This window comes from Phoenix dactylifera, unplaced genomic scaffold (assembly GCF_009389715.1).
Source record: "Phoenix dactylifera cultivar Barhee BC4 unplaced genomic scaffold, palm_55x_up_171113_PBpolish2nd_filt_p 001549F, whole genome shotgun sequence".
NCBI lineage: Eukaryota > Viridiplantae > Streptophyta > Magnoliopsida > Arecales > Arecaceae > Phoenix > Phoenix dactylifera.
This window is the reverse complement of record NW_024068857.1, coordinates 1-27,400: the sequence shown is the minus strand read 5'-3', so window position 1 is coordinate 27,400 and position 27,400 is coordinate 1.

Sequence of the window (27,400 nt, the reverse complement as noted above, 5' to 3'; positions counted from 1 at the left end):
CGCACCAAATCAGAGTTAGAATAAGACTTTCCTAAACTCTTAAGCCCATTTATAATATCAGTAAAACGAGTAAACATATCAGTTATGGACTCAGTAGATTCCATTTTAAACAGTTCATACTTGTGTACTAATATGTTTATCTTAGACTCCTTAACTTGACTGGTCCCTTCATGTGTGACCTCAAGTCTATCCCAAATTTCTTTGGCGGTGGTGCAAGTGGATATTCTATTAAATTCATTTACATCTAAAGAGCAGTAAAGTATATTTACAGCTTTTGCATTTAACTGTGCTAATCTTCTATCATTTTCATTCCAATCCATTTCTGGTTTGGGTATGATAGTGCCCTCTATGTTAAGTGTGGGTGTGTGAGGTCCTCTAGTGATGATTTGCCATAGTTCATAATCTGAAGCTTGAATGAATATCCTCATTCTGGCTTTCCAATATGTGTAGTTTGTGCCATTAAATAGAGGAGGTCTATTTGTGGATTGTCCCTCACTCATTGCACATCCCACTTGGGTTGTCATGATCTTTAACTCTTGATTGTTAGATCAATGAGTACTATTAGAGCACCTTGCTCTGATACCACTTGTTGCCCAAGGTGACAAGCCAAGAGGGGGGGGGGGGTGAATTGGTTTCTTCTTTACTTTAGTGCTTTTAAAACTTTCTTAGTTAAATGCGATGGATGCTTTCTTAGGTTATTAGAGTGAGTTAAACTAATGCAAGAATAGAAAGTAAAGCAAGAGAGAATGAAAGCACAAACACAATCCAAACACAACAATATATAGTGGTTCGGTGCTCTCCTTAGCACCTACGTCCACTCCCCAAGCGTACCCTTGGGAATTCACTATAATCTCGTGGATTACAGTTGGATTGTTTTCCGGGCTCACAATCCAAAAACCTTGTTGGTTTTACGGGATCACCAACGAAGCTATACAACTTTGGTTTTCCGGGTTCACCAAAAACCTTGTTGGTTTTGCGGGCTCACCAACGAACCTTTACAACTTTGGTTTTCCGGATTTACCAAAAACCTTTGTTGGTTTTGCGGGCTCACCAACGAACCTTTACAAAGTATTCAAACAAATGAAAAGAAAAGATTTAAACTCCTAAATGAGCATATAGAACAATATGAGCAATGAAGAAGAGTTAGAAAGAAATTATCGCTTTGAAGTCGCTTGGCTCTTCTTTGTCAAGGAAGCTTCACTCTTCAATGGGGGAAGGAGCTCTTGATGCCTCTTTGAATCTGCTCAATCCCTTTCTTTGATTTTTGAATGAAGCTCTTGATGAAGAAGATTAGGGCACTTTTGTATTCTTGTGTATTCTTTGATAGACCTCTCAAAAGATATTGCTCTCTGATGAATAGTGCCCCTTTAAATAGCCTCCCACCTTCTTTGGTCAAGCCCCAATGGTTAGAATTCAAAAACTAGCCGTTACTGACCTTGGAAAGGACAAAAAGTACATCTGCAGAACTATCCGTTACTGTTCAGCCCGTGTTTGGGTCGGCTCAACCTGTCCTTGGGTCGACCCAACTTGGCCTTGGGTCGACTCAAACATTCCTTGGGTCGACCCTCTCAGAGAACACAGAAACATGAATTTCAAACTTCCTTCACTTGGGTCGACCCAACCTCTTCTTGGGTCGACTCAAAGTTCACTTAGGTCGACTCAACTTCTTCTTGGGTCGACCCTCTCAGTAATTCCAGAGAACCATTTTCTGTCTGTCTTTCTGTCTTGCCTTTGGGTCGACCCTCTCAGGGTTTGGGTCGACTCAAGCTTGGGTCGACTCAACCACTGTGTGGGTCGACCCTCTCAGTAAATCCAGAGAGCATTTTTCCTTTGCATTTTGAGGTTCTTTGGAGGTTGGGTCGACTCATGCCTACCTTGGGTCGACCCAACTCACTGTTCATTTGTGCTGTTTTTGCAGGAGTGTGCCAGATGATTCCTTTAAGTCCCGGGGTCGACCCAATCAACCTATGGGTCGACTCAATTCACACTTTGCTGCATTCTCAAGATTAGATCCATCCAAATGAACAAGACCATATATATATTTTCAATTAAGCATATGTACTGAGAGTAATGAACTTATAAATGAAGTATCAATTTAACTTATAGCATGCTTTGGATAATTGTTTGTTAATCATCAAAATAACACTATCATCCTCAATGACCCATGTGTATCTAGAAAAATCATCTACAATGGCAAGGCCATACTTGTTTCCACCAAGGCTTGTGGTTCTAATTGGTCCAAAAAGATCCATGTGAAGTAGTTCAAGGGGTTTAGTAGTAGAGACACAATTTATGGATTTAAAGGAACTTCTAGATTGTTTGCCATATTGACATGCTTCACAAATTTTATTTTTATCAAATTTTAGCTTTGGCAAATCAATCACAGAATCTCTTTTAACTAATTTTGATATTGTATCCGTACTTGCATGACCTAATTTACGGTGCCATAACCAACTTGCATCATTGACTTTAGAATCACTAGCTACTAAGCAACGGCTATTTTTGGCGAGATCTTTAAGATCTACTACATAAACATTGCCACGTCTTATTCTTTTGAATACTAAGCTATTGTCAATTGAGTTGGTTATAATGTATAAAGATGGCTTAAACAGAACATCAAAACCTCTATCACATAATTGACTAACGCTAAGTAAGTTATGCTTAAGACCATCTACAAACCGTACATTATCAACGAAGATTGAAGGAGTGATTTATATTTTATCTATACCAATGATGTGACCTTGGTTGTTGTCTCCAAAAGTCACCGCACCTCCCTCTTTAGGCTCTAGGGTGAAGAATTGCTCCTTGTCACCCGTCATGTGTCTTGAGCAGCCACTATCTAAGTGCCAACAGTGTTTGTTGACCTTGGCTGTAAGACACACAAGAAAATTATACAGTTTTAGGTACCCAAGTTTTCTTGGGTCCTTCAAGGTTAGTAATGTTGGTTTCTTTTGGAACCCAAATCTTTTTAATCATTCTTTTAACTTCAGTTTTTTTGTAGTTACTGCTATATATCCTACTTTACCACAACAAAAACAAGTTACATTTTTGGTTTTACTTTCTCCGGCTTTTACAAAAAAGTTTTTAAGAAATTTTTGCTTGTTGTTAGGCTTATACCCTAAACCGGTTTTATTAAATACAGCTCTTTGACTATTAAGAATCATTTCTAATTTTTCAGAACTAAAGGTAAACTTCTCAACTATAGATTTATATTTTTCAAGTTCTATTGTTAAGTTCAGTTTTTCTGTTTTTAGAAAATTTAGATCTTTTGTAAAGTTATCTTTTAGAGTTCGGTTACTATTTTTAAGTTCTGAAACTTTCTTAGTTAGTTTTTCGTTATATTTAATTAAAGCATTAGTTTTTTGAGTTAGCAATTGTTTGCTTGTTTTAAGTTCTAAGTTTTCTTTGATGATAGAGTACTTATCCTTAATTAATTTATCGTACTTATGAGTATAAGATTGATCAGTTAGTTTCAATTCTTTATTTTTAAGGTTTATTGTCTTATATTCATCCATTAGTTCATTAAAAGCATCATACAATTTATCAAAGGTAAAATCTAAATGTATTTCAGATATTACCTCATTTTCGTTCGCCATAAAATAAAAATTTGCTTTTTCCTCTTATTCCTCATCCGATAATGATGATGATTGATCGGAGTCTGTCAAAGTGGAGACAAGAGCTTTCTTCTTCTTGTATTTGCTGCCTTTCTTCAGCAAGGGACAGCCGATTCTGAAATGTCCCGGCTTCTTGCATTCATAGCATCCGATTCCCTCACTTTTCCTTTCTTTACCTTTATCCTTGTTGTAGGAACTTGAGGAACCTCTCTTCTGATGAAAGGACTTCTTCCGGTTGATGAATCTTCTAAACTTTCGCACGAGAAGAGCCTCATCTTCATCTCCCTCATTGTCTTCTTCTTTACTGCTGCTACTGCAAGAGGGATCCTTGTTAGAAGATGTGGACTTAAGGGCAATTACCTTTTTCTTGTGGGAGGACTCTTCTTCACTATGTTGCTTCATTGTGAGCTTATGTTTTTAGAAATATGCCCTAGAAACCAACGTGGCTGACACATATTTGTAATCTGGGGCATAAATTTGTAATTTGACACTTATTAATAAATAAGATTGGGCAATTTATTTTTCATTCATCTTTGTATGTGTCCATGAATCGTCCAAGAAATTAATAAATAATGACACATAATTTCAAAAAGTTGAGAATTTGAGACATGTGTCATTAGGGATTAATTTCTAAATGCTCCTGACCGATGGATCCATCACGAGGGACGGTGATCGATCTGCTGAGATTAGTGCACAGATCACTTAGTCAGATGGACGACTCTCGAGTCCACGGTGTAGAGACATTGGAGTGATTATGCAAGTACTTATTAGAGAATAAGGTACTGAACGTGACCAAAAATAGTAGTCACATGGATGTCTATCCACTCGTCAGTGACTACTTATGCTGCAGTTGTATGACTGGTCCTTTGACATGCGATGCCTCAGCTATTCACTGTAAGGTTGCTGTAGTTTGACGAGCATGTGAACTTGGGTCCTAGTTATTCGGGTCCTTGTAGTGCGAATTGGCTGCAGTAGGTTCATTTTGGAATAGGGTTGCATCTAGATGGGATCTATCGACCTTGATAGATTAGGAGTGATCCTATGTGATTTATGAGACTGAGTTCGATAAATTTCTGGCCAGGTATTTTAGAAAAAGAGTTTTTCATATCTCGAACTGGAAGTCGTATAAATTTGATATATGACAGATGATAGGGTTTGATGAGATATCCATAACCTCCATCACGTCGGGATCCATGATAGACGGACTGTATCATACGCTAACTGCACCAAGAAGTTCAGATATTCCATTCTGCCGGGTTGCCACCACATACTGCTAAGTGTCACTAGTGGATTGTAAGACTCGAAGGCATTCACTTGGTGATCAGTGAACCCTAAGAGTAGAACTGAAATCGTTTCAGTTCACTGAAAGAAGTTTCAGTGATATTGAGATGGAGATCTCAATATTTCTCACTACCAGTCAGAATAGAACCTACGGGGTCACACACATAGAGGATTTAATTAGTCAGACTATCATAATTTTGATTTGAAATCATAATAGAAATCAATCATCAATATGATTGGCGATTGAATTAACCCACTAAGTGTTAGTGAGTTAATGGAAGAAGAATTAAGTGGAATTGATTGCAATTGGATTGCAATTGGGCTGATCTAATGAGCCAAATCAAATTGAGTTCGACACAAATTGATTTGGGTTCATGATTGGGTCAATTTGATTAAACCAAGATTTGTGCGGATTTTAAAGACCGCATATCCTCGTAGGATGAATATGACTTAAGTCATGTTCACACTATGCGGACTTTAAAGTCCACATGGCATCGTAGGATTGATAAGTTTTTAATAATTTATAATTTAGCTATCTTTCCATAGCACTTATCAATGTTCTTAAACTGATAAATACATATGTTACCATGAAATTGAATAAACATTGAAATAAATTTAAATTATGGTAAGAGGTAAATAATTCTTTTCTTAAACCAGATTCTGAACTTGTCTCTCTCTTGATTGCAATCTTTCATGAAAACTACAGAAAAAACATATAAGGAGATTGTGTTGACCCGGCTAAGATTATAATTAAATGGGCTTTGGTCTTGATTAGATTAAAAGTTATAATTGTATAGGAAAATATTTGATTAACCCTCTTATTAAGTCACGGTCCTGCTTTTAGCCTTGTTGAGTCCGGTCTGAAACAGTTTAGCAAAAATTAAATTTAAACGACATTGGGCTCGAGAGTAAGTTCAAGCAAATCAACGATCATGACCCATCTCAAACCCAAAGTCAATTCTCAACCAATTCATTACCTGCCTTCATATAAAATTGATAAATTTAAAACAAGAAAAAAAGAAAATAATGAATATAATAAAATAAAAATAATTTCGGGAAGAATCACTGAAAACACTGTTCATATAAACAGTGTCCCGTAAAAACACTGTTCATATGAACAGTGTCCCGTGAAAACACTATTCATATGAATAGTGTTAAAAAAAAAATATATATATAATAACAAATGAGTTCACTGTTTTCTTCTTCCCCCCTCCCCCGCAGTGCATCACGGCCGAGATTCCCGTCGATTCTCCCGTTCCAGCCACGAGATGGCATCGCCTAAGAAATTCTCCACGCGGTGCGGCCAACCTTCCGTTCCTCCGCCTGCGCCTCCGCCTCCGCACAGCGGCCATTCGAGCGATCCTCCCAGCCGCATCAACCGCGTGCCATCCGCCGCCCGTTCCACCTCCCAGCAGCCGAAAATCACTCCTCCATGATCAACGCTTCCAGCATCCCATGAAATCAAGCATCTAGCCGTCTCCCTCTGCCAGATTTGAGCCATTCCAACCATCCGCAATCCCATGGAATTGGCGAATCTTTCTTCTTTCACTCCACATTAATCCCGCAGCCAGCTCCCATCGGATGAGCATCCGGGATTCGCATCCTCACCAGCGTACTCCCAGGGGATCCATCACCGGTGAGAGGGTCTATATGAAGAGGCCATCGACAAAGAGAAGGGGGGGAGAGCTCGGTTTGAAGAACAGAGGAGGCTCTGTTCGGGAGAAGAAGAAAGCCGAGAGGGAGAGAAAAAGAAATAAAAAAAAAAAAGAGAAAGGAGGGGGAAAGAGAATGTTTTGTGATATTTTGGGAATCATGGGAGGTGAAGGCTTTTATTTGTAGATGGGAGGTCATCCAGAAGCCATGCTCAGCTAAACATCCAATTTAGGGCTGGATGAAGCCCTAGCAATGTATCAGGGCATTGTAGTTCTTACTCTTTTAATATTTTTGGAGCTTGTTTAAATTCTAATTTTCAATAAAATATTCCTTTATGATATTTAAACTTTGAGCATGCTAGTTACTAATCATGTTTGCTAAAGTAGTCTAAGATAATCCATGCCTAGGAAGATGAGGTGTGCTGCACCCTAGATTAGCATACTTAGGTAGACACTTCATGCTATACCGAAGATGGATCTTCCTAACACTCTTTATGTTTTTATTTTAAAAGGCTTGTAGCCAATTTTGCATGCCTCTCCAAAAGATAAAAATTAAAAACACAGTCCCTAATGCAATGCTACGTGGTGGATTCCAAACCCTAGATCCATCTACTTTGATAAATTTCAATTCATACTCATAGATTAATTTAGTTAAATCAAGTTAGCAAATTCTTCTTCGTGATTTATTTTTAAAAGAAAAATAACTTATCTCCAATTCCTGTGGACCGACACCCGTAATCACTATCCTACAGGATACGTGCTATTGTGTGGTTTATTTTTGAAATTGAAATAACCGATCAATTTTTGGCGCCGTTGCCCTAAAACTGTCCCAATGGCATAGTCGGATGCGTCACACATTAGTTCAAATGGAAGGGTCCAATTAGGAGGCCGTATGATAGGTGCAGTGGTCAATTTCGAGCGAAGATTTTCAAATGCTTCTTTGCATGCTTCATTAAAGACAAAGAAAGTGTCCTTGGCAAGAAGATTGCACAAGGGTTTGGAAATTTTACTGAAATTCTGAATGAAGCGACGGTAGAATCCAGCATGGCCAAGGAATGATCGGATTTGTTTCACAGTTTTAGGTGGAGGAAGATGGGAAATAAGATCGACTTTGGCTTTATCTACTTCAATGCCCCTCTTGGACACGACGTGTCCTAAAACTATGCCTTCTTGAACCATGAAATGTCTCTTTTCCCAACTTAATACTAGGTTGGTCTCCTTACATCTTTTCAAAACTAAGGTCAAATTGTCCAGACAATCGTCAAAAGATAGGCCAAAAACTGAGAAATCATCAATGAACACTTCTAAAAAGTTTTTCACCATATCTGAAAAAATGGCCATCATGCATCGTTGAAAAGTTGCGGGTGCATTGCATAGTCCAAAAGGCATCCTCCTATATGCAAATGTCCCAAATGGGCAAGTAAAAGTGGTTTTCTCTTGATCGTCCGGGTAAACAGGTACTTGATTATATCCAGAATAACCATCTAAGAAGCAGTAGAAACCTTGACCAGCCAACTGTTCCAAAATTTGATCTATGAAAGGTAGAGGGAAATGGTCTTTTCTAGTCATCGAATTAAGTTTTCTGTAGTCAATACACACGCGCCAACCCGTGGTTGTGCGTGTTTGTATCAATTCTCCTTCCGTATTTTCAACCACAGTGATACCTGATTTCTTGGGTACCACTTGTGTCGGACTCACCCACTTACTATCAGAAATTGGATAAATGATTCCGGCATCTAATAACTTCACCACTTCTTTCTTGACTACCTCCTTCATGTTAGGATTGAGTCTTCTTTGCATTTCTCGGGTGGGCTTTGCATCATCTTCGAGGTGGATTCGATGCATGCATATGGAGGGGTCAACCCCTTTCAAATCGGCTACAGACCATCCTATGGCATGTTTATTCTCTTCTAGTACCCTTAAAAGTTTACCCTCCTGTTCAGTAGATAAGTTGGCCACAATGATTACAGGGAGAGTATCTTCTGGTCCTAGAAAAGCATACTTAAGAGTTGTCGGAAGTGGCTTCAACTCAAGTTTAGGTGGAGAATCAATGGAAGGACAAAGTGGTGCGTGTTGCCCAAGGTGACAAGCCAAGAGGGGGGGGGGGGGTGAATTGGTTTCTTCTAATTTTCGGTGCTTTAAACGTTTTCTCAAATAAGTGCGGTGGATGCTTTCTTAAGCTATTAGAATGATTTAAACTAGTGCAAAGATAGAAGATGATGCAAGAATAAACGGAAACACAAGCACAATACAAACACAACAATATATAGTGGTTCGGTGCTCTCCTTAGCACCTACGTCCACTCTCCAAGCGTCCCCTTGGGAATTCACTATAATCTTGCGGATTACAGTTGGATTGTTTTCCGGGCTCACAATCCAAAAATCTTGTTGGTTTTACGGGCTCACCAACGAACCTATACACTTTGGTTTTCCGGGTTCACCAAAAACCTTTGTTGGTTTTACGGGCTCACCAACGAACCTATACACTTTGGTTTTCCGGGTTCACCAAAAACCTTTGTTGGTTTTACGGGCTCACCAACGAACCTATACACTTTGGTTTTCCGGGTTCACCAAAAACCTTTGTTGGTTTTGCGGGCTCACCAACGAACCTTTGTACTTTGGTTTTCCGGGTTCACCAAAAACCTTTGTTGGTTTTGCGGGCTCACCAACGAACCTTTACAAAGTGTTTAACAAATGAAAAGAAAAGATTCAAACTCCTAAATGAGCATATGAAACAATATAAACTACAAAGAAGAGTTAGAAAGTATTTATCGCTTTGAAGTGGCTTTGCTCTTCTTTGTCAAGGATGCTTCACTCTTCAAGGGAGGATGGAGCTCTTGATGCCTCTTTGAATCTGCTCAATCCCTTTCTTTGATTCTTGAATGAAGCACTTGGATGAAGCTTGCCTTGCTAGGGTTCTCTCTTGAATGCACTTAATGTATTTTTCCAAAAGCTTGCTTCCTCTGATGAATACTCCCTCTTAAATACTTCTCCAACCTCCAAATAGTCCTTTCTGACCGTTGGATTGAAGAAACTAGCCGTTTATAGCCGTTGGGAGTCCAAAAAGCATTTCTGCACAACTAGCCGTTATGTTCAGCCCGTGTTTGGGTCGGCTCAACCTGTCCTTGGGTCGACCCAACCTTCACTTGGGTCGACTCAACCATTTCTTGGGTCGACCCTCTCAGAAAACACAGAAACTTGAAATTCAGCCTTCTGTTGCCTTGGGTCGACCCAACCTTTCTTTGGGTCGACCCAAGGTCAGCTTCAGAAAATTCAGAGCCTTGAATTTCAGCCTTTCTTCACTTGGGTCGACTCAACCTTTCTTTGGGTCGACTCAAGGTTTACTTGGGTCGACTCAACTTCTTCTTGGGTCGACCCTCTCAGTAAATCCAGAGAGCATTCTTCCTTTGCATTTTGAGGTTCTTTGGAGGTTGGGTCGACTCTTGCTTACCTTGGGTCGACCCAACTCACTGTTCATTTGTGCTGTTTTTGCAGGAGTGTGCCAGATGATTCCTCGATGTGCCGGGGTCGACCCAATCAACCTATGGGTCGACTCAATCCACACTTTGCTGCATTCTCAAGGTTAGTTTCATCCAAATGAACAAGACCATATATATATTTCCAATTAAGCAAATGTACTGAGAGCAATGAACTCATAAATGAAGTATCAATTTTAACTTATAGCATACTCTAGAGAATTGCTTGTTAATCATCAAAATAACACTATCATCCTCAATCTCCCCCTTTTTGATGATTACAAAATAAAGAGTATAAGCCTATTGATACTTGTCTTTAAAATCAGTTTAAAAGGGATTGAATTTCAGAATTTCAGCTTTTCATATATATAAGTGAAATCTCCCCCTATATCATTCAAAATTTGCCAATTTGACTTTTTGAATGGCTCCCCCTTTCATTTATAATTTATTAGCAATGAAACTTCAAAAATTTGAGATAAAATATGAGTTTCAGCTTATGTATCGGGGTGAGAAAGGAGCGTGCCAAATTCTGAATTTATATGTGCCAAATTCTGAATTATGATAGAAATTTTTGATTTGATGATTTTCATTGTTACAAATTGCTCCCCCTTAGATATGTAAGCTTTCTTATATGATTTTCAATTTGTTTGCCCATTTATTTCTCTTTTCTTTTCATAACTTCTTTACTCACTCTTTCTCACAAAAGTAATACTCTTTCTTTTCTTAGAGTGAATACTCTATCTTTTCGTCTCCCCCTTTATATACTCTTTTCTTCTCCCTTTATACACTCTTTCTCCCTTTATATACTCTATCTTTCCTTCTCTTCTCTTTTATATACTCTTTCCTTCTCTTCTCCTTTATATACTCTTTCCTCTTCTCCCTTTATATACTCTTTCCTTCTCTTCTCTTTTATATACTCTTTCCTTCTCTTCTCTCCCTTTTTGTTATCATCAAAAACATATATATAGGAAAGATGCAATAAAGAACAAACTTCAGACTTCATTGATCAAAATAGGAACATTTTCATATATTAATGCTCAAAATGATGAAAAGTACAATGTTCCACAATCAAGATTTAAAGATATAAGGGAAAGACAAGATTCATAAGGGAAAAAGCAAGATACATATGAGAAAAGGCAAGATGCATACGAGAACTAGATTTCTAGCCTAGGCTCTAAATATAGATGCTAAGATCAGCCTAGGGAGACTCTAATTGAGAGTGGAAAATAGGGTTTTCGGAAGAGGACAAAGGGTAAACAGTGCCCCAGATAGCTCACGGGTCCCCCTTTTAACAGTGGGGTCCCGACGTTGGGTCGACTCAAGAAACTTCTTGGGTCGACTCAACGTTGGGTCGACCCTATTCTGGGTTGGGTTGACCCAAGTGCAGAATTTTTCTTTTCTCTTCCTTTTTGCTTCTAAAAATTTTCCTTGCTTCCAATCCTTATAAATTCTTTCTGGAACAATGATACATGAGTAAGGAATCTATAGATAACAAGTTTGACTCATGTTTCATGGGTTTTTAGAAATGGGAGGAATGTATCATGAGATTGCTTGCTCCCTTTTATATCTCTTCAATAAAAAGGATCACATATGCCTAATTTCCTCCTTAGCGTGCAGACTCTATCTTCACTCAAGGGTTTTGTGAATATGTGAGCTAATTGTTTTTTACTACATATATGCTCAATACATATGTTTCCATTTTGCACATGATCCCTAATAAAATCATATCTTATTTCTATGTGTTTGGCTTTAGGAATGAGATATTTAGGATATAAGCCAGAAGTGATCTCTAAATGTAGATTCCAAAGATAGTTTTGAAATCAAGTGTAGATGGAATCTTTTTCAAGTTATTTCAAGGAGTATTAAGAATAATATTCAAAGAAAGGCACGGATGAAAATCCAACATTTTTTTTTTAAATATATTAAGTATATAGCAAAATGAGAGCAATCTAATTAATTTTCAGAGTATAGTATAAGATCAAATAAAGATCAAACCTTATATACTTGAAAAATATAAGATTATGTTGAATCCTTAATTCTTAATGACTTTAAAGTTCTTTCATGATATAAAAGTATTGGGGCATAGATACCAAAACATGAATTTATGCAGTGTAGGATACATAAAATTCAAGGCTTTGAAAGTTCTTTTAGAGCTCTCTTAAAAATTTTCTTTTACTCCTTTAAAGATCATAGCATCAAAATCAATTAAAATGAATTAGCTCAGGATTGAAACACTAAAGTACAAGCCAATAAGAACTCATAAATAGATTCCAAGATAAATTTTCGAAACTAAGACAGATGGAATCCTTTTCAATTAAATTTTCAGAAATAAATGATTTACCGATGAATACAGATGGAAATCCAACTTTCAAAAGATATTCAATGAAGCGCAAAGTTTAGTACCACTTTACATTTCGTATTCTTTGTCTCATCTTTAGATGCGAATTTATACGATTAAGTTCTATATGATCTCTCACTCTGATATTTTCTTTCTTCCCCTTAATTAATCATTCCATTTGAGAGTTTAGAGTTTGAAGATAATTTTCAATAAAGAGATTGAGTATTTAAAGCTCCCCCCTCAAAAGATGCATTTTCTTTCAAACCTTTTTTTTTGTTCTTCTATAATATCAAGAATGTAGAGTGATCTAGAATTTTTCAAAATTTATAGCAATCACTCTTTTTAATCTTTCAAGAATAAATTATATTTTCTCTTATATTTTTTTAATATGTATGGAAATATTAATCAGAAAATAATTCTTTTGAAGCTCAAATTTCTTTCAAAAGTAATTACATTTTCTTTCTTTTAAGAATCATTTGAGTGAGCTGAAATATTTCTAGACTTGAGATCATTCTCTCTTTTAATAATATATATACATATATATTTTGATGAAAGTCTTTAACAATGTAGGAGAGGAAAAAAATATATAGATGATCATTGAAGTATATGTATTTATAGAACTCAATTTCTTAATCAAGGTTTTTCAGCAATGTATATATGAAGCACAATAAATCTTTTTAATATCAAAATAATATCATATATTTAGAACCATTTATTTGCAATCAAGATCATTGAAAAACGCATCATTTAGACTAATTTTAATAAACTTATAAGATAGAAAATGATATGTTTCAGATGCGTATCGGAGCAAACAATCAAGGCATCAAAAGTAATTCTATTTTTCTTAAACCGTAGTTTTTATCTAGAAATCATATTGAATTATTTCCCAAAATGATGCAATCATTGAGGCACATAATGAGAGTTACAAAAATGCAATGATAGAGACATTTTTAAATTAAGTTTAAGCTTTTATACAAAATCAGATTCTGAATTTCATAAAAATTTTCAAGGAGGCTTTCAGGATTATAATTTGAGATATGCATCTTCTACATTGTAGCTCATCTTAAATTATTAAGATTGAAAACACATATTTCAAACATATAAGAGCATATTCAGAATATTTGTATTTATGTTGAGTTTTGGTATGAATTATATACCAAAGTTAGGCAAGTTAAAGGATAAAACAAAATCAATTCTTTTCAAATAAAATTTCCTTTATTTAAATATAATTTAGCACTGATTTTATCCTTAAGGTGTGTTTTCAAGTGATTGAAACTTCATTTGATTTTTCACAACCTTCTTATATATTTTCATTTATTTTATCATTCATTCCCCAAATTTTTAATTTCTTTCTTTAACCATTCAATGAACATTTTGATTATCTTCATTTATTCTTCGGTTTTACTTTTCTATGCTCTATATTCTATTTGCTCCCTATCCGGTGGAGTTGGAAGGGGCACGAGGTACTACCACTAGCCTCCCTCTTGTGCCGTCCCTAATATGCCCTACACCGAATTGTTGGGTCAAATAGTGCCGGGTACTACCACTAGCCTCCCCATTGGCACCATCCCTATAATGAGCAATGTAGAAATGTTAAACTGTTTTCTTTAGCAGCAAGATATTCACTCCAAACTCTCCCTATTTAAATATAATTAATTACGGATTTTATCCCTTCCAAAAGAATGTTCACACAAGTCTCACAAATATGCTGAATATATTATGCTTGCGCTGCTTTTACTTAAGATTGGAGTATTTACTTAGCTTTTACTTCTTCTGAGCAATGTTCATTTTCTTTTTCTTTATCTCTCTCTCTTTTTGTTATTTTCAAGTAGTTACATGAAAGAGCAGAATAAAGAATTAATCTAATATGCTGCATATAAATATATATCATGCAAACAGCATTTTCATTATGCCCAATGATTCATAGCTTATCACAAGTTATTTTGAATTAGAAACTTGAGGCATAAACTTGTGTATTTCATGGTTATGCATTATACATTCAAAAGTGAACTTCAATTTAATCATACCATGAAACAATTATCATTAGCATGAGAATGAAGCATGATATCAAGAAGATTAGCAATTAAATGTTTAATCATGCTACCATATAATTTCAGACTATTGATTTTGCTCAACTAACTCACAAGAGAAGAGTTTAGATTACCAGTGCATTTAGCATTCTTCAAGCCAAATACCTTTTAGATTCTTTATTCCCTTGGCTGAAGAAAATCTTTCTTTTTTTTGTTTCCAAGGGAATGTTTATTGTATCTTTCATCGAGGTGTCCTTCAAGTTGAAATTTCTTGCTCACAAATTCTGTATCATTAGCAAAATCTTTTTCTTTTCTTGAAGGCAATTCATTAGGTTCTCTAGGGTACAAAAACATTCATACAACATATTTCTTAACTAGATGACTCAACATGAGACATGACAATAATTGAATTTGAGTCACTTTACTCAAGAGATTGTCTAAATATAAGCAAGCACAAGTCACTTGAACTAAAGAGATAACTTCATTAAGTAAAATGGTTCAAGGACAAGCATGTGAGGCAATAGAAAGATTCATCAAGATCAAATCAATTTCTTATTGTCAGAAGCAATTTAGCTTAGATTCTTTTTGCTTAAGATAATTATTAATAAGATATACCAGTTAAGTTTTAATCAAATTATCTTAAATAGTTGTGTCTATCAAAATTCTGATTGTTACATAGAATCAAAATGATAAACTATATTCTCAATAAAGGATCTAGTTTTAATAAGAATAGTATGAATTGATATCTCTACAACTAGTATCTTTTCATTGAATATTCTATATGCATTGCTTGAAGAGTAATATCCAAAGAAATATTTGTTTTACCAGATTTGACATTATTTTCATAAGAATATATCAAGCATGACATGTATGATTGAAAAATATAAAAGATATACAATATATCATTTTCTATTTTTCAGAAGATCAAAAGGAGTTTTCTAATAGAAACCATATGTATGACAAGCAATGATGATAGCTTTTAACAGAAATCATTTAAGTAGATGACTATCATACAACATTGTCTTTTTCATTTCTTCAAGGATTCTATCAACTCTATTTTATTTATGGTGTTCTTGGTGTAGAAACAATTGTATTCAATATTATTTTCTGTGCACAACTCAATAAGAAATTGGTTTTCAAAACTATGCCATGATACAATTTTATTTTCATAGTTTGCAAACCTTTTTCATTTGAACCCTTTTTGTGAGTTTGTGCCAATGCAGAAAATATTTTAATTTAAGTGCCAAGAACAAAACCAATATTAGCTTTGAGAAATTTTCCACAATTACAAAATCAGAAAGCTTATCTCCTGGGTTCACAATCCTAGAGATCCAAATAAGTTCTTATGAAGAGTTTTCAAAGGCTAAAAGGTGAAAACAATATTTTCAGATTTAGAAATGATTCTAGTTTGTTTTTCTAGATGACATACATAGCAAACTTTGACCTTGCAAAGAATAATCTAAGTGAACCAATGACAAGGTCTTTTGAGATTAAGTCCATACTATTATGAGTTGATTTTATATGCCAAAACTAGACTCTTTAATATTGGTATTCTTAATGCATATATTAAAAAAATATACCAAGTAGACATTCTTATGTTTATGATCAATAGAAGATAATGCCATGGATAAGAACTCTCAATCAAGCATATAGAGAAATTAAAGAATTATTCTAAGAGTATTGATTAAGCAAATTATCCATCAATAACTGAAGCATAATATAGAAAGATGGAGTGATTTGGTTATATTTTCTTTTCATGCCAAAAGTATCACTTATATCACAGAAATGATTAATACCTGCAATTTATTGGATACTAAGGCAAAGAGAATGATGAGATGCAAGGATTACTAATTTCATTATTCTTTTCATTTCAATTACTTTTCTTAAGTATATTTTAAGTTTCATTCTTTAATATATGTCTAGAGCACCCAATGTCTAAATTAACATCTTTTGTTGGAGCCTTGAGTGCTAGATATACCTACAGAAAATATTCAGATTTTCAACTTAGGAACCCAAGCTCTTTTGGGTCCTTGTAGGTTAGCTATTATTGTTCCCTTTGGAACCCATATTTTCTTAATAGCTATTTTGTCCATAGGCTTGCAAATTTTAGGATTACAAGGAGTGAATTTCTGCATCATCTTGTTAAATTTAACAAACATAGATTTAACATGAGCAGTAGATAAACTTACAATTTTCTGTTTTTGCCTATTAGAATCTGTTTTAGGATAGATAGTAGAGGATTTAACACACATGTCATTAAGGGATTTTTGTGTGTACCAAAATTGATGTCCTAATCCATCCTTTTCAAATTCAGCTCTTTGATTATTTATCATCAAGTTCAGCTTTTCAGAGCTGATAGTAAATTTTTCAACTATAGGCTTAAATTTGTTAACTTCTTTAGTTAACCTTTCATTGTCTTCTGAAAGCAATTTATTATTTTTCTTAAGTTTATCATAGCTTTCATTGAGAAGTTGGTTTTTCTGATTTAGTTCTTTATTTTTCTCAATTAAGATTTTAGTTTCATTAGTATGTTTCTTAATTAGTGTTTCATAATAATTAGACAGTTTCATTTTTTCATTTACTAGGATTTTCTTTTCATTCTTCATGTTCTTATTTTTACAAATGAGTTTCTTATGTTCTTTCATTAGATCAAGAAATGCATCATGTAACTCATTAAGTGTAAAATCATTTTCAGTTTTATCATATACTTCATATTCAGAAGAGGAGACACTTTGTGTTTCAACACATACCTCGTTCTTGTGTGCCACAAGGCTTAGGTTCTCAATATCGGCTTGCCTCTCATCTTCTTCAGAGCTAATTTCAGATTCACTAAAAATGTTAGTACTTTCATATTTAGCCTCTAGCATATTCCATATGTCTTTAGCGGTTATGCAAGAAGATATGCAATTAAACTCATTCTCATCTAATGCACAATATAACAGCTTTATGGCTTTTGAATTTTGCTGAGCCATTTTCTTATCATGATTAGTGCTTGTGTGTGGTCCATTGACTATGATACTCCATAAATCATAGTCATGTGCTTGAATGAAGATGCGCATGCGTGCTTTCCAATATGTGTAGTTTATACCATCAAATAGTGGAGGTCTATCAATTAATTGTCCCTCACTCATAGAATATCCCACTTGGGTTGTCATGATCTTTAACTCTTGATTGTGAGATCAATGAGTACTATTAGAGCACCTCGCTCTGATACCACTTGTTGCCCAAGGTGACAAGCCAAGAGGGGGGGGGGGTGAATTGGTTTCTTCTAATTTTCGGTGCTTTAAACGTTTTCTCAAATAAGTGCGGTGGATGCTTTCTTAAGCTATTAGAATGATTTAAACTAGTGCAAAGATAGAAGATGATGCAAGAATAAACGGAAACACAAGCACAACACAAACACAACAATATATAGTGGTTCGGTGCTCTCCTTAGCACCTACGTCCACTCTCCAAGCGTCCCCTTGGGAATTCACTATAATCTCGCGGATTACAGTTGGATTGTTTTCCGGGCTCACAATCCAAAAACCTTGTTGGTTTTACGGGCTCACCAACGAACCTATACACTTTGGTTTTCCGGGTTCACCAAAAACCTTTGTTGGTTTTACGGGCTCACCAACGAACCTATACACTTTGGTTTTCCGGGTTCACCAAAAACCTTTGTTGGTTTTACGGGCTCACCAACGAACCTATACACTTTGGTTTTCCGGGTTCACCAAAAACCTTTGTTGGTTTTGCGGGCTCACCAACGAACCTTTGTACTTTGGTTTTCCGGGTTCACCAAAAACCTTTGTTGGTTTTGCGGGCTCACCAATGAACCTTTACAAAGTGTTTAACAAATGAAAAGAAAAGATTCAAACTCCTAAATGAGCATATGAAACAATATAAACTACAAAGAAGAGTTAGAAAGTATTTATCGCTTTGAAGTGGCTTTGCTCTTCTTTGTCAAGGATGCTTCACTCTTCAAGGGAGGATGGAGCTCTTGATGCCTCTTTGAATCTGCTCAATCCCTTTCTTTGATTCTTGAATGAAGCACTTGGATGAAGCTTGCCTTGCTAGGGTTCTCTCTTGAATGCACTTAATGTATTTTCCCAAAAGCTTGCTTCCTCTGATGAATACTCCCTCTTAAATACTTCTCCAACCTCCAAATAGTCCTTTCTGACCGTTAGATTGAAGAAACTAGCAGTTTATGGTTGGGAGTCCAAAAAGCATTTCTGCACAACTAGCCGTTATGTTCAGCCCGTGTTTGGGTCGGCTCAACCTGTCCTTGGGTCGACCCAACCTTCACTTGGGTCGACTCAACCATTTCTTGGGTCGACCCTCTCAGAAAACACAGAAACTTGAAATTCAGCCTTCTGTTGCCTTGGGTCGACCCAACCTTTCTTTGGGTCGACCCAAGGTCAGCTTCAGAAAATTCAGAGCCTTGAATTTCAGCCTTTCTTCACTTGGGTCGACTCAACCTTTCTTTGGGTCGACTCAAGGTTTACTTGGGTCGACTCAACTTCTTCTTGGGTCGATCCTCTCAGTAAATCCAGAGAGCATTCTTCCTTTGCATTTTGAGGTTCTTTGGAGGTTGGGTCGACTCTTGCTTACCTTGGGTCGACCCAACTCACTGTTCATTTGTGCTGTTTTTGCAGGAGTGTGCCAGATGATTCCTCGATGTGCCGGGGTCGACCCAATCAACCTATGGGTCGACTCAATCCACACTTTGCTGCATTCTCAAGGTTAGTTTCATCCAAATGAACAAGACCATATATATATTTCCAATTAAGCAAATGTACTGAGAGCAATGAACTCATAAATGAAGTATCAATTTTAACTTATAGCATACTCTAGAGAATTGCTTGTTAATCATCAAAATAACACTATCATCCTCATGAAACATTTTGATGAATGGTTAATAGGTTTGCTTGACTTTGTGTATGAATGATATTTATAATGAATGATTATGGATTCTCCAACATTGTGTATACTTCTATTTGGATGAGCAAATGTATTGTGCAATATGCATAATGGATAGGCTGTGTTGGTTGTACAGGATTTGGAACGAGCTCAAAAATAAATATTAAGCTTATAATTTGAATTATTAATTAAATACAGGTTAATACTTTCTGCCACCAAAAAATGTTTGTTGCCAATGCATTCCAATACATTCTACGACCAAACTATTGGTGGGGGAAGATAGACATTCAGTGACCATATTTTTGGTAGCGGAAGACAAACATTCCACGACCAACTATTTGGTCGGCGTGGGAATTAGCGACAACAAATTTGGTCGCTGAAAAGTTGCTTCGGCAACCAAACGTTGGTCGTTGTTGGTGTATCTTAGGTGACCACACAATATTGGTCGCCAAAACCTTTCAGTGACTAGGGTTCGGCGACAAAGAGTATTTTAGTCGCGAAAAGGTTTCGGCGACCAAATATGGTTATTCGGCGACTCGAATCTTAGTCGCGGAATATGTATTTTCTTGTAGTGATTATTAAAAAAGTATGGTGTCACCCACAAAGTTGCTACCCCATATCACCCCGCAAACTAGTGGCCAAGTAGAATTAGCCAATAGGGAGATCAAGCGTATTTTAGAGAAAACAGTGAATCCATCACGAAAAGATTGGTCCTTGAAACTATTAGATGCATTATGGGCCTATCGTACTGCATACAAAACCATTCTTGGCATGTCTCCCTACCGGCTAGTCTATGAAAAAGCATTGTCATCTGCCTGTAGAAATAGAACATAAATCGTATTGGGCAATTGGAAAATTAAATTTTGATTTACAAGATGCCGGTCTACTAGAAAATTGCAATTAAATGAGCTTAATGAGATTCGCAGAGATGCTTATGACAATGCTAATTTGCATAAGAACGAATCGCTAGAACGCAAGTAACATATGAAGATCTTACATCGATAAATCAATTTTAAAAAAAAATTTTTGAACCTTTGCAAAAAGTTCTTTTATATGATTCCCGCTTACATCTGTTTCCTGGTAAGTTGCGATCGAGATGGACAGGTCCTACATTATAAAAACTGTTTTTCCATATGGGGCGGTTGAGATTGAAAATCCACGGGATGGTAGAATTTTTAAGGTAAATGGACATAGGTTAAAACCTTTTCTTGAGAATTTTGCAGATGAAGAGGACTCCTTTTTTCTTGGGGGAGCCTTCTTATGACTGAGCATGAAGGCAAAGGTATGTGTATATTAGTAGGATTATTTTTCTAGTTTTGTAGGTTTTATTTTCTGGATATCAACAGCTCAAGGTATTCTTCTTCTCTTCAATATTATTTTCTCTATTGTCTTTCATTATAGCTTTCTTGTATCTATTACATTGAGGACAATGCAATGTTTAAGTTGGGGGGAGGGAAGTATTTTGAAAAAAAAAAAAAAAAATTTGCATTCTTTTCTAAGCAAATGCACATGTATTTTCATATTGAGTTTGTGCAACTATTAAGTCAAGGAATACATGCGTACTATGACTGATCAGAGACCTATTATTAGATCCCCGCACATGTATTTAATGATTATAGGAAGGCCTCAGGAGTTCACATTAGTTTGATGCATTTTTATTAAGCCATATCTGTAAAAGAAGTACGAGTATCCTTGTCCGTACTATAAGGTTCTTGATTTGGTTTTCACATAAAGATAGAATACCCCGGCTAGATCATCTAAGTGCCTTTTGTTCCGACCTTGGTTGACTATAGTCACGTTGCAGTCACATTATATGGTTCAGTTTACCTTCTCTTCTTGAAAAAAAAAAATTAAAATAAATAAATAAATAAATAAGGAGATGAACAGAGTCTAACCTCGTGGCGTAGTCTGGTTCGAGTAATTAAGCCCCGAGAGGTTTTCACCTAATGCCTTGAGCCAACTGGATCAGGAGTCATTGGCCGAAAACTCGCTACATGGACCTTGCTAGAGCCTAAGGGGGTTGGACTATTGTAATCACCATTGGTAAAAAAAAAAAAAAAGAAGCACATGAATAGGGTTGGTCGGGCTGAACCCAGTGATGAGGATGATAGTGTTATTTTGATGATTAACAAGCAATTATCTAGAGCATGCTATAAGTTAAATTGATACTTCATTTATAAGTTCATTACTCTCAGTATATTTGTTTAATTGAAAATGGATAAATGGCCTTGTTTATTTGGATGATCTAACCTTGAGAATTCAGCAAGTGTGGTTTGAGTCGACCCATAGGTTGATTGGGTCGACCCCGGCACATCAGAAGTCATCTGGCACACTCCTGCAAAAATGGCACAAATGAACAGTGAGTTGGGTCGACCCAAGGTAAGCATGAGTCGACCCAACCTCCAAAGAACCTCAAACACAACAGAAGAATGCTCTCTGGATTTACTGAGAGGGTCGACCCAACAGTGGTTGAGTCGACCCAATCTTGAGTCGACCCAAACCTGAGAGGGTCGACCCAAAGGCAAGACAGAAAGACAGACAGAAAATGGTTCTCTGGAATTTACTGAGAGGGTCGACCCAAGAAGAAGTTGAGTCGAACCACAAGTGAACTTTGAGTCGACCCAAAGAATGGTTGGGTCGACCCATGGAAAGGAAGGCTGAAATTGAGGTTTCTGTGGTTTCTGAGAGGGTCGACCCAAGGAATGTTTGAGTCGAACCCAAGTGAAGGTTGGGTCGACCCAAGGACAGGTTGAGCCGACCAAACACGGGCTGAACATAACGGCTAGTTGTGCAGAATGCTTTTTGGACTCCAACGGCTATAAACGGCTAGTTTCTTCAATCCAACGGTCAAAAAGGACTATTTGGAGGTTGGAGAAGTATTTAAGAGGGAGTATTCATCAGAGGAAGCAAGCTTTTGGGAAAATACATCAAGTGCATTCAAGAGAGAACCCTAGCAAGGCAAGCTTCATCCAAGTGCTTCATTCAAGAGTCAAAGAAAGGGGTTGAGCAGATTCAAAGAGTCATCAAGAGCTCCATCCTCCCTTGAAGAGTGAAGCATCCTTGACAAAGAAGAGCAAAGCGACTTCCAAAGCGATAAATACTTTCTAACTCTTCTTTGTAGTTCATATTGTTTTATATGCTCATTTAGGAGTTTGAATCTTTTCTTTTTATTTGTTAAACACTTTGTAAAAGGTTCGTTGGTGAGCCCGCAAACCAACAAAGGTTTTTGGTGAACCGGAAACCAAGTGTATAGGTTCGTGGTGAGCCCGCAAAACCAACAAAGGTTTTTGGTGAACCCGGAAAACCAAGTGTATAGGTTCGTTGGGAGCCCGTAAAACCAACAAAGGTTTTGGATTGTGAGCCCGGAAAAACAATCCAACTGTAATCCGCGGGATTATAGTGAATTCCCAAGGGGACGCTTGGGGAGTGGACGTAGGTGCTAAGGAGAGCACCGAACCACTATATATTGTTGTGTTTGTGTTGTGCTTGTGCTTACGTTTATTCTTGCATCATCTTCTATCTTTGCACCAAAATTTAGAAGAAACCAATTCACCCCCCCCCTCTTGGCTTGTCACCTTGGGCAACAAGTGGTATCAGAACAAGGTGCTCTAATAGTACTCATTGATCTCACAATCAAGAGTTAAAGATCATGACAACCCAAGTGGGATATTCTATAAGTGAGGGACAATTAATTGATAGACCTCCACTATTTGATGGTATAAACTACACATATTGGAAAGCACGCATGCGCATTTTCATTCAAGCACATGACTACGATTTATGGAGTATCATAGTCAATGGGCTACACACAAACACTAATCATGATAAAGAAAGGGCTCAACAAAATGCAAAAGCCATGAATATTCTATATTGTGCATTGGATGATAGTGAACTTAATAGCATATCTTTTTGCATAACTGCTAAGGAAATATGGAATATGCTTGAAGTTAAATATGAATGTACTAACGTTTCTAGTGAATTTGAAACTAGTTCCGAAGAAGAAGAGCATCAAACTGAAACTGAAAAATCTATGCTTTGGAGCACATGAAGATGAGGTATGTACTCGAACACAAAGTGATTTCTCATTCAAAAATCAAGTACATACTGAAGCTCAATCTGATTTTACATTTGATGAACTTCATGATGCTTTTTCTGATTTATACTTAGAATATAAGAAGCTTAGTTTAAAGAATAAAAAGCTAAATCAGAAAAATCTATCTCTTGCTGAAAGCTATAATATAACTCAGAAAAATATATAAATTACTTTCAGAAGACAATGAAAGGCTAACTAAAGAAGTTAACAAATTTAAGCCTATAGTTGAAAAATTTACTATCAGCTCTGAAAAACTGAACTTAATGATAAATAATCAAAGAGCTGAATTTGAAAAGGCTGGATTAGGATAATCAATCTTGGTACACACAAAAATCCCTTTGATATATGTGTTAAATCCTCCACTATCTATCCTAAAACGGATTCTAATTTATCTGATGAACCTAATGAACAAAAACAGAAAATTAAAAATCCATCATCCACTTATATTAAATCAATGTTTGTTAAATTTAATAAGAGTATGCAGAAATACATTCCTTATAATCCTAAATTTGCAAGCCTATGGACAAAATAGCCATTAAGAAAATATGGGTTCCAAAAGGAACAATAATAGCTAACCTACAAGGACCCAAAAGAGCTTGGGTTCCTAAGTTGAAAATCTGAATATTTTCTGTAGGTGTGTCTAGCACTCAAGGCTCCAACAAAAGATGCTAATTTAGAAATTGGGTGCTCTAGACATATATTAAGAATGAAACTTAAAAATACTTTAGAAAAATAATTGAAATGAAAAGAATAATGAAATTAGTAATCCTTGCATCTCATCATTCTCTTTGCCTTAGTATCTAATTAAAACATAAATTGGAGGTATTAATCAATTTTGTGATATAGGTAATATTTTTAAAAATATAATCAAATCACTTCATTTTATAGTATGCCTTACTTACTGCTGGATAAGTTGCTAAATGATTAATCAATTTATTAAGAATAACTCTATGAATTCTCTATCTGCTTGATTAGAGTTTTTATCAATGGTATTATCTTATTGATCATAGACATGAGAATGTATACTTGGTATGCCTTTAAATATATGCACTATGAATACCAAGATTAAAGAAACCACTTTTGGCATATAAAATCAACTCATACTAGTATGGACTTAATCTCAAAGTCCTTGTCATTGGTTCACTTAGATTAATTTTCGCAAGGTCAAAGTTTGCTATGTATGTCATCTAGAAAAATAAACTAGATCTTTTATTGAGAATATAGTTTATCACTTTGATTCTATGTAACAATCTGAATTTTGATAGAAACAACTATTTAAGATAATTTGATTAAAACTTAACTGGTATATCTTATTGATAATTATCTTAAGCAAATAGAATCTAAGCTAAATTGCTTTTGAAAATAAGAAATTGGTTTGACTTTGATAAATCTTCTTATTGCCTCACATGGGTGTCCTTGAACCATATTATTTAATAAAGTTATCTCTTCAGTTCAAGTGACTTGTGCTTGCTTATATTTAGGCAATCTCTTGAGTAAAGTGACTCAAATTCAATTATTGTCATGTCTCATGTTGAGTCATCTAGTTAAGAGATATGTTGTATGAATGTTTTTGTATCCTAGAGAACCTAATGAATTGCCTTCAAGAAAAGAAAAAGATTTTGCTAATGATACAGGATTTGTGAGCAAGAAATTTCAACTTGAAGGACACCTCGATGAAAGATACAATAAACATTCCCTTGGAAACAAAAAAAAAGAGGAAGATTTTCTTCAGCCAAGGGTAAAGAATTAAAAGGTATTTGGCTTGAAGAATGCTAAATGCACTGGTAATCTAAACTCTTCTCTTGTGAGTTAGTTGAGCAAAATTAATAGTCTGAAATTATATGGTAGCATGATTAAACATTTAATTGCTAATCTCTTGATATCATGCTTCATTCTCATGCTAGTGATAATTGTTTATGGTATGATTAAATTGAAGTTTACTTTTGCTATATAATGCATAACCATGAAATACACAAGTTTATGCCTCAAGTTCTAATTCAAAATAACTTGTGATAAGCTATGAATCATTGGGCATAATGAAAATGCTGTTTGCATGATATACATTTATATGCAGCATATTAGATTAATTCTTTATTCTGCTCTTTCATGTAAATTACTTGAGAATAACAAAAAGAGGAGAGATAAAGAAAAGAAAATGAACAATTATTCAAGAAAAGTAAAATCTAAGTAAAGGCAAATACTCCAATCTTAAGTAAAAGCAGCGCAAGCATAATATATTCAGCATATTTGTGAGACTTGTGTGAACATTCTTTTGGAAGGGATAAAATCCGTAATTAATTATATTTAAATAGGGAGAGTTTGGAGTGAATATCTTGTTGCTAAAGAGAACAGTTTAACATTTCTACATTGCTCATTATAGGGATGGTGCCAATGGGGAGGCTAGTGGTAGTACCCACTATTTGACCCAACTATTCGGTGTAGGGTATATTAGGGACGGCACAAGAGGGAGGCTAGTGGTAGTACCTCGTGCCCCTTCCAACTCCACCGGATAGGGAGCAAATAGAGTATAGAGCATAAGAAGGTAAAAATGAAAGTATATAAGAAGAATCAAGTCAAATTTTTAATCACTTGAAAACCACTTTAAGGATGAAATCAGTACAAGATTATATTTAAATAGGAGGAGTTTATTTGAAAAGAATTGATTTTGATCATTGACATGCTTGCTCTTAATATTTTAATGCATGACTTAACACATAATATATTTTGCATATGGCATGATGTCTTGAATTATGGGTTCTCAATATTTTGTAATGCTCCATGCTTGGACAATTTGATTGAATGTTTGAAATACTACATAAAATTTTTATTTGGTATTATTGAAAAGAAATTTCAGAATTGTCGTTCACAATCATCTTTAAAATCTGAAAGTTGAATAAATTTGTAAAAAGGAGAAGAGAAGGATATCTCTATTTAGGCAAAATGAATTGATTTTGTTTTATCCTTCAACTTGCTTAACTTTGGTATATAATGTTCAAATTCATACCAAAACTCAACATAAATACAATATTCTGAATATGCTCTTATATGTTTGAAATATGTGTTTTCAATCGTAATGATTTAAGATGAGCTACAATGTGAAGATACATATCTCAAATTACAACTTTGAAAGCCTCCTTGAGAATCTTTATGAAATTCAGAATCTGATTTTGTATAAAAGCTTAAACTCAATATGAATTTCTAGATAAAACTACAGCTTAAGAAAAATAGAATAATTCTGATGCCTTGATTGCTTGCCCCGATACGCATCTGAAACATATCATTTCTTATCTTCAAAGTGTACTAATATTGGTCTGAATGATGTGTCTTTCGATGATCTTGATTGCAAACAAATATTTTTAAATATGATTTTATTTTGATATTGAAAAGATTTATTGTGCTTCATATATACATTGCTGAAAAACTTTGATTAAGAAATTGAGTTCTATAAATATATATACTTCAATGATCATCTATATGTTTTTTTTCCTCTCCTACATTATTAAAGACTTCTATCAAAATATATATGTATATATATATTATTAAAAGAGTGAATGATCTTAAGTTAGAAATATTTCAGCTCACTCAAATGATTCTTAAAAGAAAGAAAATGTAAATGCTTTTGAAAGAATTTGAGCTTCAAATGAATTATTTTCTGATTAATATTTCAGTACATTTTCTCAAAGATTAAGAGGAAGCATAACTTGTTCTTAAAAGATTAAAAAGAGTGATTGCTATAAATTTTGAATAATTCTAGATCACTCTACATTCTTGATATCATAAAGTTTCAGTTTTATTCACGTTTATCATTAAAATCTGAAATTCAACAAAAGATAAGAATAATTAAAGAAGAATGCATCTTTTAAGGGGGAGCTTTAGATATTCAGTATCTTATCCTAAAGTTACTTTAATTTGATGCATACCTTGAATTTTATGGATTGATTTTGATGAACCTCCTTATATTGCAAGACTTGCTTTAATTATATAATAAGTTTATACCTTGAGATGAGTTCTATAAA